The sequence below is a fragment of the Hyla sarda genome, chromosome 2 (genome assembly GCF_029499605.1).
Source record: "Hyla sarda isolate aHylSar1 chromosome 2, aHylSar1.hap1, whole genome shotgun sequence".
NCBI classification, from domain to species: Eukaryota; Metazoa; Chordata; class Amphibia; order Anura; family Hylidae; genus Hyla; species Hyla sarda.
Genome location: NC_079190.1, coordinates 30,119,801 through 30,138,841, shown reverse-complemented (window position 1 = coordinate 30,138,841; position 19,041 = coordinate 30,119,801). Strand labels below are relative to the sequence as shown.

The 19,041-nt window shown below is 48.7% G+C and overlaps 1 protein-coding gene and 1 long non-coding RNA gene across 6 annotated transcripts in view; one reads left to right on the top strand and one right to left on the bottom strand.

The window, feature by feature from the left end:
• The window catches only part of CEP295 (centrosomal protein 295), a 121,495-nt gene extending 103,818 nt beyond the window's left edge, over positions 1–17,677 (bottom strand). The window contains exons 1-2 of one of the 2 annotated variants that reach the window (XM_056561458.1): positions 17,617–17,677; positions 2,349–2,470 (exon numbers count right to left, since the gene is read on the bottom strand). The gene's annotated coding sequence lies outside the window, so the exon portion shown is untranslated. Of the gene's footprint in view, positions 1–43; positions 144–2,348; positions 2,471–17,616 lie in introns of those variants that run through there. The other variant, XM_056561456.1, reaches the window with a different exon arrangement.
• LOC130358334 (uncharacterized) overlaps positions 16,155–19,041 on the top strand; it is a 41,994-nt gene continuing 39,107 nt past the window's right edge. The window contains exons 1-2 of one of the 4 annotated variants that reach the window (XR_008889477.1): positions 16,155–16,295; positions 17,883–18,036. This is a non-coding gene — a long non-coding RNA (uncharacterized LOC130358334). Of the gene's footprint in view, positions 16,296–16,732; positions 16,896–17,728; positions 18,037–19,041 lie in introns of those variants that run through there. The other 3 variants (XR_008889476.1, XR_008889474.1, XR_008889475.1) reach the window with 3 other exon arrangements.

Sequence of the window (19,041 nt, the reverse complement as noted above, 5' to 3'; positions counted from 1 at the left end):
TTTCACATGGCGGCTATAAACCCCACAAAAGAAAATAACTCACGTCGCTTGCTGATATACTGCAGGGGGGGGACTCCAAAATGGCTGCTCTACAGGGTAAAATATGCTGGGGGAGATTTATCAAAACCTGTGCAGAGGAAAAGTTGCTGAGTTGCCCATAGCAACCAATCAGATGGCTGCTTTCATTTTGCAGAGGCCTTTTCAAAAATGAAAGAAGAAATGTGATTGGTTGCTATGGGCAACTGGTCAGCTTTTCCTCAGCACTGGTTTTAATAAATCTCCCCCGCTGTCCTCTGTGGAGGTAAGTTCTGTGTAAAAGGCGCTGGGAACAGCTGATTTCAACATTTGAGCCAAAATTACTAACAACTTGCACCAAATGATAAATTTGGCGCATGTCCGCGAAAACCAAAGTGAAAAAAAAAGGGTAAAAAGAAACTGTCAACAGGCAAAATTTATAAATTTTGTATAAAATATTGTATTATTCGTTTTTTTCTTTTTGCAATATGTGGCGGTAATAAAAAAAAAGATTTAAAAAAAAAACTATACCCTTGTCATTACAAATTTTTTGTTTTTGGTGATGAACTACACAAGTACACTTTAATGTATACATTCTTTTATATCAGTTTTGGATTAAAAGTTATGTTTTAAGCACACCTGGGTGATATAAAACGCTCGAGCGTGGTCAGACGCAGGACCAAAATGCGTTTTTTGTCTAATTTAATGCAGACATTTTACTATTCACGTATTGTACCAGTGATGACGCGGTCAGGATCTTATTATTTGCCGGTAGTGACCGGTATAGACGTCATTGTCAGATAGAGATTGCTGCTGAACAAGTCACATGACATTTTACAAAAAGTAACCAGTGATAAATATGGCTTAAAGGTAGTCATGTACTAGTCAATAATGGGCCTTAGGGGCCAGTGGGGATAGGTCTGTGCAGTTTATCGGCACAAACAAATTGTCTGATAAACTCACATTCTGTGATGTATAGGAAGATAGTCCATTTATTGAAGTGCCAAAACAAACGCGTTTCGAGGCCTTTATTAGCCTCTTTATCAAGGTTAAAATGGCATATACAAACAGTAAAAGCAGTGTGCTTATAAAGCTAAAAGGGCTTTTAGCTTTATGAGCACACTGCTTTTACTGTTTGTATATGCCATTTTAGCATTGATAAAGAGGCTATTAAAGGCCTTGAAACGCGTTTGTTTGTTTTGGCACTTCAATAAATGGACTATCTTCCTATACATCACAGATTGTCAGTTTATCAGACAGTTTGTGCCAAGAACCCGTGGAATTTTGTTCCTGCCCTTCTTTGATGTCTGGGCATCTGTATGGCATTTTATCCAGGGTGTAAGTAGTGTCCTCTGGGCCCCACGGCTCCAAGAATTAGTTAACATGGCTCCTTTATACATACTTTCCATCTGCATTGCCCCACACAGTACAAGTGCCCACTTTGGGCCCCCATATAGTATTAGGCTTGTCTGTGCCCTCTGTGCCCCCATATAGTAGTTTGGTCCCTCTGTCCTCCATATCGTATCATGCCCATGTGTGCCCCCGTATAGTAGTTTGTTCCCCTCTTCCCCTCCCCATGTAGTAGTTAGCTCTCATTATGCCCCAATATAGTAGCAGGCCCCCTCTGTGGCTCCATATAGTAGTACTAGGCCTCTCACACCGCCCCTATACTATAAGCCCCATACTGTAGGCCCTCTGCAGCATCCTGCACTTTTTTACACTTGGCTCTAGCTGAAGTGACAGGATGGAGCTGCAGTGTGCATTCAACTGTGTGTGCATCCTAAAGACACATTCACAACTGAAAGCCGTGGGGATCTGTGGCATGTGTCATGTCCCCTAGACAGGCCCCCTTCCTCTGCGGGCCTGGTCACAGTCACACCCCCTGAGACTGTGATCATTTTACCCTTTTACATTCAATAGGGAAAAGACATAACCAGAAATTTGCACTTAAACGGAAGGTCCACTGTGGCATCCATGGATCTAAAATAGACAATGAAGCAACTTTGCAAAACAATTTGATTAGAAGGAAGCCTCCAGGGACCGAGGAAAGATAATACCTTTTCTGATCCCTGGATAACCCCTTTAATTCCTCCCATCTTATCCTTTGCTTCTTGCTAACTAACTCTTCATGTATTTTAATAAGAAGAAGTGGACCGGTCGAAGAAATATGACTGCAGGATCAGACTACACAAAGATAATTGTAGTCTGTTACTATGGAAACATGTTGATCTACATAAGAGCTGTATACATGAAACAATAAGTAAAGGTGGCAAAACTGCAGGCACATGACTCATTTGGCAAAATTCAGAGGCCCAATTGCAATATTCACCAACCTGTGTGTAAGAACCCGAAGCGTTAATCTGCACTGAGTGCTTTTGTTTATTCTGGTAACTGTGGTTACACCTAGCTCTCTGGGATGGTCGGCTGACCTTGTTAGCTTTCACACGTGTACTCCCTATTTAAAAAAAAAAAAAAGATTTATCAACTGGCTCCAGAAAGTTAAACAGATTTGTAAATTACTTCTATAAAAAAATCTTAATCCTTTCAGTACTTATGAGCTGATGAAGTTGAGTAATTATTTCCTGTCTAAGTGCTCTCTGATGACACGTGTCTCGGGAACCTCCCAGTATAGAAGCAAATCCCCATAGCAAACCTCTTCTACTCTGTGCAGTTCCTGAGACAAGCAGAGATGTCAGCAGAGAGCACTGTTGCCAGACAGAAAACAACTCAACTTGTTAATTATAATTAACATTAGCATCTGATAATTATTGAAAGGATTAAGATTTTTTTATAGAAGTAATTTACAAATCTGTTTAACTTTCTGGTGCCAGTTGATATATAAAAAATATATATTTCTGGAATACCCCTTTAACCCCTTAAGGACTTAGCCCTTTTTCACCTTAAGGACTCGGACGTTTTTTGCACATCTGACCACTGTCACTTTAAACATTAATAACTCTGGAATGCTTTTAGTTATCATTCTGATTCCAAGATGGTTTTTTCGTGACATATTCTACTTTAACATAGTGGTAACATTTTATAGTAACTTGCATCCTTTCTTGGTGAAAAATCCCCAAATTTGATGAAAAAAAATGAAAATTTTGCATTTTTCTAACTTTGAAGCTCTCTGCTTGTAAGGAAAATGGATATTCCAAATACATTTTTTTTTTGGTTCACATATACAATATGTCTACTTTATGTTTGCATCATAAAATTTTTACTTTTGGAAGACACCAGAGGGCTTCAAAGTTCCGCAGCAATTTTCCAATCTTTCACAACATTTTCAAACTCGCTATTTTTCAGGGACCAGTTCAGTTTTGAAGTGGATTTGAAGGGTCTTTATATTAGAAATACCCCACAAATGACCCCATTATAAAAACTGCACCCCCCAAAGTATTCAAAATGACATTCAGTCAGCGTTTTAACCCTTTAGGTGTTTCACAGGAATAGCAGCAAAGTGAAGGAGAAAATTCACAATCTTCATTTTTTACACTCACATGTTCTTGTAGACCCAATTTTTTTTATTTTTGCAAGGGGTAAAAAAGAGAAAGTTTTTACTTGTATTTGTAGCCCAATTTCTCTCGAGTAAGAACATACCTCATATGTCTATGTAAAGTGTTCAGCGGGCGCAGTAGAGGGCTCAGAAGGGAAGGAGCGAGAAGGGGATTTTAGAGAGAACATTTTTCTGAAATGGTTTTTGGGGGGGCATGTCACTTTTAGGAAGCCCCTAGGGTGTCAAAACAGCAAAAAAAAATTAAACACATGGCATACCATTTTGGAAACTAGACCCCTCGGGCAATGTAACATGGGATAAAGTGAGCCTTAATACCCCACAGGTGTTTCATGACTTTTGCAAATGTAAAAAAAAAATATATATATATATATATATATATATATATATATATATATATATATTACCTAAAATGCTTGTTTTCCCAAAAATTTTACATTTTTAAAAAGGGTAGAAAATACCCCCCAAAATTTGTAACACAATTTCTCCCGAGTACGGCGATACCCCATATGTGGCCCTAAACTGTTGCCTTGAAATATGACAGCGCTCCAAAGTGAGAGAGCGCCATGCGCATTTGAGGACTAAATTAGGAATTGCATAGGGGTGGACATAGGGGTATTCTACGCCAGTGATTCCCAAACAGGGTGCCTCCAGCTGTTGTAAAACTGCCAGCATGCCTGGACAGTCAGTGGCTGACTGGTAATACTGGGAGTAGTTGTTTTGCAACAGCTGGAGGCTCTGTTTTGGAAACAGTGGCATACCAGACGTTTTTCATTTTAATTGGGGAGGGGAGTTGTATAGGGTATGTGTATATGTAGTGTTTTTTACTTTTTATTTTATTTTGTGTTAATATAGTGTAGTGTATTGAGGGTACAGTCACACGGGCGGGGGTTCACAGTAGTTTCTCGCTGGCAGTTTGAGCTGCGGCAGAAAATTTGCCGCAGCTCAAACTTGCAGCCGGATACTTACTGTAAACCTCCGCCCAAGTGAGTGTACCCTGTACGTTCACATCGGGAGGGAAGAACATCCAGCTGTTGCAAAACTACAACTCCCAGCATGCGCAGACAGACTGTACATGCTGAGAGTTTTAGTTTTGCAACAGCTGTAGGCACACTGGTTATGTATCACTGAGTTTGTGACCTAACTCAGTGTTTCACAACCAGTGTGCCTCCAGCTGTTGAAAAACTACAACTCCGAGCATGTACGGTGCATGCTGGGAGTTGTAGTTTGCAACAGCTGGAGGCACACCGGTTGTGAAACACTGAGTTAGGTAAAAAAAAACTCTGAGTTTCATAACCAGTGTGCCTTCAGCTGTTGCAAAACTACAACTTTCAGCAGTCACCGACAGCCAACGGGCATGCTGGGAGTTGTAGTTATGCAACCAGCAGATGCACCACTACAACTCCCAGCATGCACTTTAGCTGTTTGTGCAAGCTGGGAGTTGTAGTTATACAACAGCTGAAGGTACACTTTTCCATAGAAAAAATGTGCCTCCAGCTGTTGCAAAACTATAAGTCCCAGCATGCCCATAAGGGTATGCTGGGAGTTGTGGTGGTCTGCCTCCTGCTGTTGCATAACTACAGCTCCCAGCATGCCCTTTTCGCATGCTGGGAGCTGTTGCTAAGCAACAGCAGGAGGCTGTCTCTCAGCTCAAACTGCTGATCCACGCCGCCGCCGCCGTTCCTGGGGCCCCGATCCCAACAGGGACGCCAGGGATCGGGGTCCCCAGCTGCCGGGGTCCTCGTCCCGCACCCGATCACATCCTCCGGAAGAGGGGCAGAGCGGGTTGCAGGAGTGAAACCCGCAGCAGGTGCCCTGATTGGTCGGCCGGTAAACCAGCGACGAATCAGGGCGATCGTGAGGTGGCACCAGTGCCACCTCACCCCTGCTGGCTATGGCTGTTCGGGGCCGTCTCTTACGGCCCCGATCAGCCAGTAATTCCGGGTCACTGGAGACCCAATTGACCCGGAATCGCCACAGATCGCTGGGCTGACTTGTCCAACGATCTGCGGCCATCGCCGACATGGGGGGTCATCATGACCCCCCTGGGTGATATGCCGCGATGCCTGCTGACAATTTCAGCAGGCATCCGGCTCCGGTCCCCAACCGGCTAGCGGTGGGGACCGGAATTCCCACGGGCGTATGGATACGCCCTGCGTCCTTAAGGACTCGGAATGCAGGGCGTAACCATATGCCCTATGTCCTGAAGAGGTTAAACCTACAGTTTACATCCAGCCTTTGCCTGCAAAAGAGGTTTCTCTAGTAGCTAGCGTTGATTCTCATTTTCCTGACTCTCGCATCTCTGACTTATTGGCTTGGCATTCTGACCTTTCTCCTGTTTTTGCGACTTGGCACTTCTGATAACTCCTGGTATTGACTCGGTTAGTGGACTGTGACTTATTGTGTGTGTTTGTTTAGATATTATTTATTTTAGTCTGTGTGCTCCCTTACTGAATCCTGACCCATGTCTGTATTGTAGTTTATTTTGTTGACAGTGACGTCCATCACATGTTTAGGGAGGGACTGTCACCGTTGTTGTCGATCCGCTATTTAGGGCAGATAGGCAAGTAGGCAGGGATAGAGGGAGTGGGTGAGATCAGTACTGCACTCTTTCCCTGCCCATAAGTGACAGTGTTTCTCCAGCTGTTGCAGAACTACAACTCCATTTAAGATTAATGGGAGTTGTAGTTTTGCAACAGCTGGAGACACAGTATGAGCCCATAAAATAAGTGTGTATGAGGCTTTATGCTCAGTTTTTTAACTAACCCACTTCCTAAGTTTCTATTACATCATAGTATGTGTATAAAATTCTAAAATGGAAACCGGCATCTTATTTTTACGGGCAATGTTTCTTTATGAAGCTGATGTCCGTGACACTTTCTCTACGTTTTCTCAGAATTTATGCTTTTGGCAGCTGCCAGAATCTTTTCATTTACCTGAGTGATATTATATATAAATCCATCATACTGTAAATTCTTATGTTAGCACACAGGCTGAGGAGAATATTGATCTATATCTGAACAGTGAGACTTGAGAAGCCCTGCCTGTAACCATTTTGTGGTAGGACAATTTTGACAAACAAAAACATAATTTAGAAAATATATGCAGCATTCGAAAAAGTCTTCAGACCCTTCATTTTTATTTCAGATTTTCACAAAAAAGTCCCCCCCCCATCATTCTGCACTCAATGCCTCATAATGGCAAAGTAAAAAAATGAATGTTACAAATCTTTCCTAACTTATTAAACATAAAAAAACAAAATCTTGCTTTGACATAAGTATTCATACCCTTTCCTCAAGACTTAGTGGAAGCAGTGATTGCAGCCTTCAGTCTTCTTGGGGATAATATGACAATGTTCACACACCTGGATTGGGGGATTTTCTGCCATTCTTCTCTACAGATCCTCTCAAGCTCTGTCATGTTTGATGGGGACCGTAGGTGGAAGCCATTTTCTCCAGAAATGTTGGGTTTGGGCTCTGGCTGGGCCACTCAAGAACATTCACAGAGTTGTCCCTAGGGCACTCCTATGTTGTCTTGGCTGTGTGCTTAGGGTCATTGTCTTGTTGGAAGGTGAACCTCCAGTTCAGTCTGAGGTCCAGGACTCTCTGGATCAGGTTTTCATTAAGAATGTTCCTGAACTTTGCTCCATCTAGCTTTCACTCAAGCCTGACCAGTGTTCCTGTCCGCAGAACATGATGCTGCCCCCATACTTCACTATAGGGATGGTATTGGGCAGGTGATGGACAGTGCCTGGTTTCCTCCAGACATGATGCTGCCCCCACCATGATCACTGTAGGGATGGTATAGGGCAGGTGATGGACAGTGCCTGGTTTCCTCCAGACATGATGCTGTCCCCACCATGATCACTGTAGGGATGGTATTGGGCAGGTGATGGGCAGTGCCTGGTTTCCTCCAGACATGATGCTGCCCCCACCATGATCACTGTAGGGATGATATTGGGCAGGTGATGGGCAGTGCCTGGTTTCCTCCAGACATGATGCTGCCCCCACCATGATCACTGTAGGGATGGTATTGGGCAGGTGATGGGCAGTGCCTGGTTTCCCACAGACATGATGCTGCCCCCACCATGGTCACTGTAGCGATGGTATTGGGCAGGTGATGGGCAGTGCCTGGTTTCCTCCAGACATGATGCTGCCCCCACCATGATCACTGTAGCGATGGTATTGGGCGGGTGATGGGCAGTGCCTGGTTTCCTCCAGACATGATGCTGACCCCACCATGATCACTGTAGGGATGGTACTGGACAGGTGATGGACAGTGCCTGGTTTCCTCCAGACATGATGCTGCCCCCACCATACTTCACTGTAGGGATGGTATTGGGCAGGTGATGGGCAGTGCCTGGTTTCCTCCAGACATGATGCTGCCCCCACCATGATCACTGTAGGGATGGTATTGGGCAGGTGATGGGCAGTACCTGGTTTCCTCCAGACATGATGCTGCCCCCACCATGATCACTGTAGGGATGGTATTGGGCAGGTGATGCGCAGTGCATGGTTTCCTCCAGACATGATGCTGCCCCCACCATGATCACTGTAGGGATGGTATTGGGCAGGTGATGGGCAGTGCCTGGTTTCCTCCAGACATGATGCTGCCCCCACCATGATCACTGTAGGGATGGCATTGGGCAGGTGATGGTCAGTGCCTTGTTTCCCCCAGACATGATGCTGCCCCCACCATGATCACTGTAGGGATGGTATTGGTCAGGTGATGGACAGTGCCTGGTTTCCTCCAGACATGATGCTGCCCCCACCATGATCACTGTAGGGATGGTATTGGGCAGGTGATGGGCAGTGCCTGGTTTCCTCCAGACATGATGCTGCTCCCAGCATGATCACTGTAGGGATGGTATTGGGCAGGTGATGGGCAGTGCCTGGTTTCCTCCAGACATGATGCTGCCCCCACCATGATCACTGTAGGGATGGTATTGGGCAGGTGATGGGCAGGGCCTGGTTTCCTCCAGACATGATGCTGCCCCCACCATGATCACTGTAGGGATGGTATTGGGCAGGTGATGGGCAGTGCCTTGTTTCCTCCAGACATGATGCTGCCCCCACCATGATCACTGTAGGGATGGCATTGGGCAGGTGATGGTCAGTGCCTTGTTTCCTCCAGACATGATGCTGCCCCCACCATGATCACTGTAGGGATGATATTGGGCAGGTGATGGGCAGTGCCTGGTTTCCTCCAGACATGATGCTGCCCCCACCATGATCACTGTAGGGATGGTACTGGACAGGTGATGGACAGTGCCTGGTTTCCTCCAGACATGATGCAGCCCGCACCATACTTCACTGTAGGGATGGTATTGGGCAGGTGATGGGCAGTGCCTGGTTTCCTCCAGACATGAAGCTGCCCCCACCATGATCACTGTAGGGATGGTATTGGGCAGGTGATGCGCAGTGCCTGGTTTCCTCCAGACATGATGCTGCCCCCACCATGATCACTGTAGGGATGGTATTGGGCAGGTGATGGGCAGTGCCTGGTTTCCTCCAGACATGATGCTGCCCCCACCATGATCACTGTAGGGATGGTATTGGGCAGGTGATGGGCAGTGCCTTGTTTCATCCAGACATGATGCTGCCCCCACCATGATCACTGTAGGGATGGCATTGGGCAGGTGATGGGCAGCGCCTGGTTTCCTCGAGACATGATGCTGCCCCCACCATAATTCACTGTAGGGATGGTATTGTGCAGGTGATGGGCAGTGCCTGGTTTCCTCCAGACATGATGCCGCCCCCACCATGATCACTGTAGGGATGGTATTGGGCAGGTGATGGGCAGTGCCTGGTTTCCTCCAGACATGATGCTGCCCCCACCATGATCACTGTAGGGATGGTATTGGGCAGGTGATGGGCAGTGCCTGGTTTCCTCCAGACATGATGCTGCCCCCACCATGATCACTGTAGGGATGGTATTGGGCAGGTGATGGTCAGTGCCTTGTTTCCTCCAGACATGATGCTGCCCCCACCATGATCACTGTAGGGATGGCATTGGGCAGGTGATGGGCAGCGCCTGGTTTCCTCCAGACATGATGCTGCCCCCACCATGATCACTGTAGGGATGATATTGGGCAGGTGATGGGCAGTGCCTGGTTTCCTCCAGACATGATGCTGCCCCCACCATGATCACTGTAGGGATGGTACTGGACAGGTGATGGACAGTGCCTGGTTTCCTCCAGACATGATGCTGCCCCCACCATACTTCACTGTAGGGATGGTATTGGTCAGGTGATGGGCAGTGCCTGGTTTCCCCCAGACATGATGCTGCCCCCACCATGATCACTGTAGGGATGGTATTGGGCAGGTGATGGGCAGTGCCTGGTTTCCTCCAGACATGATGCTGCTCCCACCATGATCACTGTAGGGATGGTATTGGGCAGGTGATGGGCAGTGCCTGGTTTCCTCCAGACATGATGGTGCCCCCACCATGATCACTGTAGGGATGGTATTGGGCAGGTGATGGGCAATGCCTGGTTTCCTCCAGACATGATGCTGTCCCCACCATACTTCACTGTAGGGATGGTATTGGTCAGGTGATGGGCAGTGCCTGGTTTCCCCCAGACATGATGCTGTCCCCACCATGATCACTGTAGGGATGGTATTGGGCAGGTGATGGGCAGTGCCTGGTTTCCTCCAGACATGATGCTGCTCCCACCATGATCACTGTAGGGATGGTATTGGGCAGGTGATGGGCAGTGCCTGGTTTCCTCCAGACATGATGGTGCCCCCACCATGATCACTGTAGGGATGGTATTGGGCAGGTGATGGGCAATGCCTGGTTTCCTCCAGACATGATGCTGTCCCCACCATGATCACTGTAGGGATGGTGATGGGCAGTGCCTGGTTTCCTCCAGACATGATGCTGCCCCCACCATGATCACTGTAGGGATGGTATTAGACAGGTGATGGGCAGTGCCTGGTTTCCTCCAGACATGATGCTGCCCCCACCATGATCACTGTAGAGATGGTATTGGGCAGGTGATGGGCAGTGCCTGGTTTCCTCCAGACATGATGCTGCCCCCACCATGATCACTGTAGGGATGGTATTGGGCAGGTGATGGGCAGGGCCTGGTTTCCTCCAGACATGATGCTGCCCCCACCATGATCACTGTAGGGATGGTATTGGGCAGGTGATGGGCAGTGCCTTGTTTCCTCCAGACATGATGCTGCCCCCACCATGATCACTGTAGGGATGGCATTGGGCAGGTGATGGTCAGTGCCTTGTTTCCTCCAGACATGATGCTGCCCCCACCATGATCACTGTAGGGATGATATTGGGCAGGTGATGGGCAGTGCCTGGTTTCCTCCAGACATGATGCTGCCCCCACCATGATCACTGTAGGGATGGTACTGGACAGGTGATGGACAGTGCCTGGTTTCCTCCAGACATGATGCAGCCCCCACCATACTTCACTGTAGGGATGGTATTGGGCAGGTGATGGGCAGTGCCTGGTTTCCTCCAGACATGATGCTGCCCCCACCATGATCACTGTAGGGATGGTATTGGGCAGGTGATGCGCAGTGCCTGGTTTCCTCCAGACATGATGCTGCCCCCACCATGATCACTGTAGGGATGGTATTGGGCAGGTGATGGGCAGTGCCTGGTTTCCTCCAGACATGATGCTGCCCCCACCATGATCACTGTAGGGATGGTATTGGGCAGGTGATGGGCAGTGCCTTGTTTCCTCCAGACATGATGCTGCCCCCACCATGATCACTGTAGGGATGGCATTGGGCAGGTGATGGGCAGCGCCTGGTTTACTCCAGACATGATGCTGCCCCCACCATAATTCACTGTAGGGATGGTATTGTGCAGGTGATGGGCAGTGCCTGGTTTCCTCCAGACATGATGCCGCCCCCACCATGATCACTGTAGGGATGGTATTGGGCAGGTGATGGGCAGTGCCTGGTTTCCTCCAGACATGATGCTGCCCCCACCATGATCACTGTAGGGATGGTATTGGGCAGGTGATGGGCAGTGCCTGGTTTCCTCCAGACATGATGCTGCCCCCACCATGATCACTGTAGGGATGGTATTGGGCAGGTGATGGTCAGTGCCTTGTTTCCTCCAGACATGATGCTGCCCCCACCATGATCACTGTAGGGATGGCATTGGGCAGGTGATGGGCAGCGCCTGGTTTCCTCCAGACATGATGCTGCCCCCACCATGATCACTGTAGGGATGATATTGGGCAGGTGATGGGCAGTGCCTGGTTTCCTCCAGACATGATGCTGCCCCCACCATGATCACTGTAGGGATGGTACTGGACAGGTGATGGACAGTGCCTGGTTTCCTCCAGACATGATGCTGCCCCCACCATACATCACTGTAGGGATGGTATTGGTCAGGTGATGGGCAGTGCCTGGTTTCCCCCAGACATGATGCTGCCCCCACCATGATCACTGTAGGGATGGTATTGGGCAGGTGATGGGCAGTGCCTGGTTTCCTCCAGACATGATGCTGCTCCCACCATGATCACTGTAGGGATGGTATTGGGCAGGTGATGGGCAGTGCCTGGTTTCCTCCAGACATGATGGTGCCCCCACCATGATCACTGTAGGGATGGTATTGGGCAGGTGATGGGCAATGCCTGGTTTCCTCCAGACATGATGCTGTCCCCACCATGATCACTGTAGGGATGGTGATGGGCAGTGCCTGGTTTCCTCCAGACATGATGCTGCCCCCACCATGATCACTGTAGGGATGGTATTAGACAGGTGATGGGCAGTGCCTGGTTTCCTCCAGACATGATGCTGCCCCCACCATTATCACTGTAGAGATGGTATTGGGCAGGTGATGGGCAGTGCCTGGTTTCCTCCAGACATGATGCTGCCCCCACCATGAACACTGTAGGGATGGTATTGGGCAGGTAATGGGCAGGGCCTGGTTTCCCCCAGACATGATGCTGCCCCCACCATGATCACTGTAGGGATGGTATTGGGCAGGTGATGGGCAGGGCCTGGTTTCCTCCAGACATGATGCTGCCCCCACCATGATCACTGTAGGGATGGTATTGGGCAGGTGATGGGCAGTGCCTGGTTTCCTCCAGACATGATGCTGTCCCCACCATGATCACTGTAGGGATGGTGATGGGCAGTGCCTGGTTTCCTCCAGACATGATGCTGCCCCCACCATGATCACTGTAGGGATGGTATTAGACAGGTGATGGGCAGTGCCTGGTTTCCTCCAGACATGATGCTGCCCCCACCATGATCACTGTAGAGATGGTATTGGGCAGGTGATGGGCAGTGCCTGGTTTCCTCCAGACATGATGCTGACCCCACCATGATCACTGTAGGGATGGTACTGGACAGGTGATGGACAGTGCCTGGTTTCCTCCAGACATGATGCTGCCCCCACCATACTTCACTGTAGGGATGGTATTGGGCAGGTGATGGGCAGTGCCTGGTTTCCTCCAGACATGATGCTGCCCCCACCATGATCACTGTAGGGATGGTATTGGGCAGGTGATGGGCAGTACCTGGTTTCCTCCAGACATGATGCTGCCCCCACCATGATCACTGTAGGGATGGTATTGGGCAGGTGATGCGCAGTGCATGGTTTCCTCCAGACATGATGCTGCCCCCACCATGATCACTGTAGGGATGGTATTAGACAGGTGATGGGCAGTGCCTGGTTTCCTCCAGACATGATGCTGCCCCCACCATGATCACTGTAGAGATGGTATTGGGCAGGTGATGGGCAGTGCCTGGTTTCCTCCAGACATGATGCTGACCCCACCATGATCACTGTAGGGATGGTACTGGACAGGTGATGGACAGTGCCTGGTTTCCTCCAGACATGATGCTGCCCCCACCATGATCACTGTAGGGATGGTACTGGACAGGTGATGGACAGTGCCTGGTTTCCTCCAGACATGATGCTGCCCCCACCATGATCACTGTAGGGATGATATTGGGCAGGTGATGGGCAGTGCCTGGTTTCCTCCAGACATGATGCTGCCCCCACCATGATCACTGTAGGGATGGTACTGGACAGGTGATGGACAGTGCCTGGTTTCCTCCAGACATGATGCTGCCCCCACCATACTTCACTGTAGGGATGGTATTGGTCAGGTGATGGGCAGTGCCTGGTTTCCCCCAGACATGATGCTGCCCCCACCATGATCACTGTAGGGATGGTATTGGGCAGGTGATGGGCAGTGCCTGGTTTCCTCCAGACATGATGCTGCTCCCACCATGATCACTGTAGGGATGGTATTGGGCAGGTGATGGGCAGTGCCTGGTTTCCTCCAGACATGATGGTGCCCCCACCATGATCACTGTAGGGATGGTATTGGGCAGGTGATGGGCAATGCCTGGTTTCCTCCAGACATGATGCTGTCCCCACCATGATCACTGTAGGGATGGTATTAGACAGGTGATGGGCAGTGCCTGGTTTCCTCCAGACATGATGCTGCCCCCACCATGATCACTGTAGAGATGGTATTGGGCAGGTGATGGGCAGTGCCTGGTTTCCTCCAGACATGATGCTGCCCCCACCATGAACACTGTAGGGATGGTATTGGGCAGGTAATGGGCAGGGCCTGGTTTCCCCCAGACATGATGCTGCCCCCACCATGATCATTGTAGGGATGGTATTGGGCAGGTGATGGGCAGGGCCTGGTTTCCTCCAGACATGATGCTGCCCCCACCATGATCACTGTAGGGATGGTATTGGGCAGGTGATGGGCAGTGCCTGGTTTCCTCCAGACATGATGCTGCCCCCACTATGATCACTGTAGGGATGGTATTGGGCAGGTGATGGGCAGTGCCTGGTTTCCTCCAGACATGATGCTGCCCCCACCATGATCACTGTAGGGATGGTATTGGGCAGGTGATGGGCAATGCCTGGTTTCCCCCAGACATGATGCTGCCCCCACCATGATCACTGTAGGGATGGTATTGGGCAGGTGATGGGCAGTGCCTGGTTTCCTCCAGACATGATGCTGCCCCCACCATGATCACTGTAGGGATGGTATTGGGCAGGTGATGGGCAGGTCCGGGCTTCCTCCAGATATGATGCCTACAATTGAGGCCAATAAGTAAAATCATGGTTTCATCAGATCAGAGAATCTTGACTCTTACAGTCCGAAAGTCCTTTAGAATTTGTTTGTAAAAATATTTGTAAAAAATTTAATAAATTTCCCCCAAGAGTTTTAGGAAGATGCTCCTGAATTCTTATGCTGGGTTCAAACTATGTTAATGCAGTACATCCTAGCTAAACTTAGACATCTTGCCACAAAGTGGATGCTGACCTTTACTGTGGCGCGCTTCAGCAGGCTCTATTTATTTTAATGGTCGGGATATAGTTAGCTAGTGATCCTGAGCTAGGGATCCCCACTCCAGTCTCCATATGCCCGTAATTTGGAATAGAAATGCAGTAAACTCCCTTAATGGAGTAGTGTGGTGCATTTTTTTCTTATAAAAAAACAAAAACAAAAAAACTTTAACTTATGTCACTTCCCTCTTGCGCCAATTTCGGTCTTTGATTCAGTCAATGCAGGACACACAGGCAATGCAGGGAACTTAGTCTAGTGATGGTCATCAAGCATCCACAGTGTCAAATATGCTGCGGATGTGCTACATATGACCCTACCCTATTTTCTAAAATGTTATCTCCACTTCCTGGCGCACAAAAAACATCCGAATTTTAGACATCGCCGTATCTCAAAGAGGCGGTTTTGAAATTCCTCTGCCGAATCTGTGTTGTGAATGCAGACTATTTGGGGTAAAATGTACAAAACACAGGGCCACGCAGGTTTAAAGATCACAGGTACCCCAGCAGTTGGACCCCCCCCCCCCCTCCCCATCTAAAACTTAGGCTAGGGTCACACTACGGAATTTCCGCCAGAAATCCCGCTTTGAAATTGCAGGCGGAAATTCCGCTTACTAAAATGTATAGTGTAGTGAATGGGTTTCCGTACACAAATTCACACTTCGGAATTTGTGAAGCGGAATTTGTGAACCGAAAATCCGCTTGGAAATTTCCCCCTGAAGAATGGCGTTGCTCTTTCTTCAGGTGGAAATACTCACGGAAAACACATTGCAGTCTATTGGAGACTGCAGTGTCCGCGCCGTCCTAGCGCCAACTGATTCAGTCGGCGCTGGCCGCACTCGGAATCTCCGGACAGAAAATTTCCGTAGTCTGAACCTAGCCTTAGAGTATAAGTTTTTATTCATGACATATCTTCTTTAAAAAATAAAAATAAAATGGCGAGCAAGGTGCTAATAACGTAAAAATAATGTGTAAAATATCTGAATATGTGGTGGCGCTTATACGTAAATGTGGTGCGGCTAGCCTGGAAAAAGGTGGCACTTAATTCTTTAGATATCCTTCACCACCACACTATTTTTCTTTGGGGGGGGCGGGGGCACAAAAATTGTACTTTGAGAGTGAAAAATGCAATGATTTTTCTTTTTTATTTATTTTTTTGTGGGGTGTTTTTTTTTTAAGGCAAGACAAAAGTTAAGTGTGTCCGTATCCGAAAACTTCTCATTCGTGTTAAGAATGTCGTCGGCGCCGAACGGGTTAAGCAGCCGCGGAGTCCGGGTGGGCGTGGCCTCGGCCGCTCGTGCAGCCACGTCAGCCTCTTTCCCCCCCCCCCCCCCTACTTCCCAGCTGCCCGAGTGTAATAAAGTTTTTTCCGCTTTGAAGCGCTCGCTCAGTGTTAGCCGGGAGTTGTAGTTTCGGGGTCTCCGCTGTGGAGGTTTCTTCTCATGGGCTGCTTGTTGGGACCGAGCAGGAGGTGAGAGATCCGGGGGCTGCGAGCACTGCCGGGGGGGGGTGGAGTGGTGCCGGGGCCGGGTGTATAGTAGTGACCCGAGGGTGAGATGTGAGGACCCGGGGCTTGTGCATTGCGATACACAGCGATAGAAGTTGTTCGGGTGGGGATCGGTGGGAGATCGGGGCGATCCCACAACTCTCAGGCTTGACTGATCGGAACAACAGGGCGTCGCTGAGTTTGGGGAAAAAGTTTTATTTTGTCTGTGACCTCACTGCCCCCCCCGACTACTTCCCCGACAACCAGGTAAGTTCTGAGGGGTAGGAGGAGGGGCTTATATATTGAATGTTATGATTGTTCAGTGAGTGTTTCCCAAGCAGCGTGCCTCCAGCTGTTGCAAAACTGCAACTCCCAGCATGCCCGGACAGCCGTTGGCTGTCCGGGCATGCTGGGAGTTGTAGTTTTGCAACAGCTGGAGGCACCCTGCTTGGGAAACACTGCTTTATGCATTAATCAAGTATTTGCCTCTTGACAAAAAAAAGTTGTAAAAAATTATCTTATGGATCTAAGACACCTATTTGGCCACCAGTGAGCTGCCATATTGGCTGTCGCCCGGCAGGACAGGTGTGTGTAGTACAGGGGCTGTCACCCGGCAGGACAGGTGTGTGTAGTACAGGGGCTGTCACCCAGCAGGACAGGTGTGTGTAGTACAGGGGCTGTCACCCGGCAGGACAGGTGTGTGTAGTACAGGGGCTGTCACCCGGCAGGACAGGTGTGTGTAGTACAGGGGCTGTCACCCGGCAGGACAGGTGTGTGTAGTACAGGGGCTGTCACCCGGCAGGACAGGTGTGTGTAGTACAGGGGCTGTCACCCAGCAGGACAGGTGTGTGTAGTACAGGGGCTGTCACCCGGCAGGACAGGTGTGTGTAGTACAGGGGCTGTCACCCGGCAGGACAGGTGTGTGTAGTACAGGGGCTGTCACCCGGCAGGACAGGTGTGTGTAGTACAGGGGCTGTCACCCGGCAGGACAGGTGTGTGTAGTACAGGGGCTGTCACCCAGCAGGACAGGTGTGTGTAGTACAGGGGCTGTCACACAGCAGGACAGGTGTGTGTAGTACAGGGGCTGTCACCCAGCAGGACAGGTGTGTGTAGTACAGGGGCTGTCACCCAGCAGGACAGGTGTGTGTAGTACAGGGGCTGTCACCCAGCAGGATACGTGTGGCTGAAGTGGATGTGGCCTCGCAGAATAGATGTGTGTCTGTCAGTGGTTGTTGCCCCCAGAAGAACGCGTGTTTAACAGTGGTTGTCGCCCAGCAGGACAGGTGTATAGTACAGTGGTTGTCACCTGGCAGGACAGTTGTGTGGTACAGGGGTTGTCACCTGGCAGGACAGTTGTGTGGTACAGGGGTTGTCACCTGGCAGGACAGTTGTGTGGTGCAGGGGTTGTCACCTGGCAGGACAGTTGTGTGGTGCAGGGGTTGTCACCTGGCAGGACAGTTGTGTGGTGCAAGGGTTGTCACTTGACTCCTACACCAGTATGATAGATGTGTGACATACAGTAGTTGCCGCTGAGCAGTACAGATGTGTCTGACACCGGTTGTCGCCCAGCAGGATACACTTGCAGCCAATACCAGCTGTCACCTACCAGGACATGTGACTGACATTGGTTGCCACCCAGCTTTCCCATGGACCTGAATGAAATATCTGCCTAGTTAAGCAATCATTGTGTAATTTGGAAGATTCGCCCCCAACTTGCCCCTATTGTGTAGGTAACATGGCTTTATTGGTTGTCACTCAGCTTTTCTAGGACCTGATAGAAGTAGTGTAGTGTTATAGCATTACTATATGCCAATCACAGACACGTACATCTGGATGGGGGCATCTAGATCATTTTTTCCCAACCAGTGTGCCTCCAGCTGTTGCAAAACTACAACTGCCATGCATGCTGGGAGTTGCAGTTTTGCAACAGCTGAAGGTCCTTAGTTTGGAGATCACAGCCCTAAGGTATTGTTTCCCAACCTATTCCATCTCACCAAAACTACAACCCCCATCATTCCCAGACAGTCTTAGACGTATCTTCAAGAGGTACTCCGGTGGAAAACATTTTATTTTAAATCAACTGGTGCCAGGAAGTTAAACAGATATGTAAATTACTTCTGTTTAAAAATCTTAATCCTTCCAATACTTATCAGCTGCTGTATACTAGAGAGGAATTTCTTTTCTTTTTAAATTTCCTTTCTGTCTGACCAAAGTGCTCTCTGCTGACACCGCTGTCCATTTTAGGAACTGTCCAGAGCAGGAGAGGTTTGCTATGGGGATTTTCTCCTACTCTGGACAGTTCCCGACACGGACAAAGGTATCAGCAGAGAGCACTGTGGACAAAGCAAAAAAAGAAATTCAAAAAGAAAAGAATTTCTTCTCTAACATACGTCTGCTAAAAAGTACTGGAAGGGTAAAGATTTTTTTAATAGAAGTCATTTACAAATCTGTTTAACTTTCTGGCACCAGTTGATTTATAAAAAAATAAAATAAATAAAATAAACATTTTCCACCGGAGTACCCCTTTAAGTTATGGTCAGTTTGGGAGCAGTGAATTACTATTGAGTAAAGTACTAGCCTGAGTGAGCGCCACCTACTGGTGGTTCCTTGAAAGCACAAGAGACATCTAGTTTAGTTTAATTTTTTTCTTTTATTTTTTTTTTTTGTGGGCTTTATCTGGTACTGTAGCTCATTTGTATTTAGTACATTTTAGGAAATATTCAGTTTATTA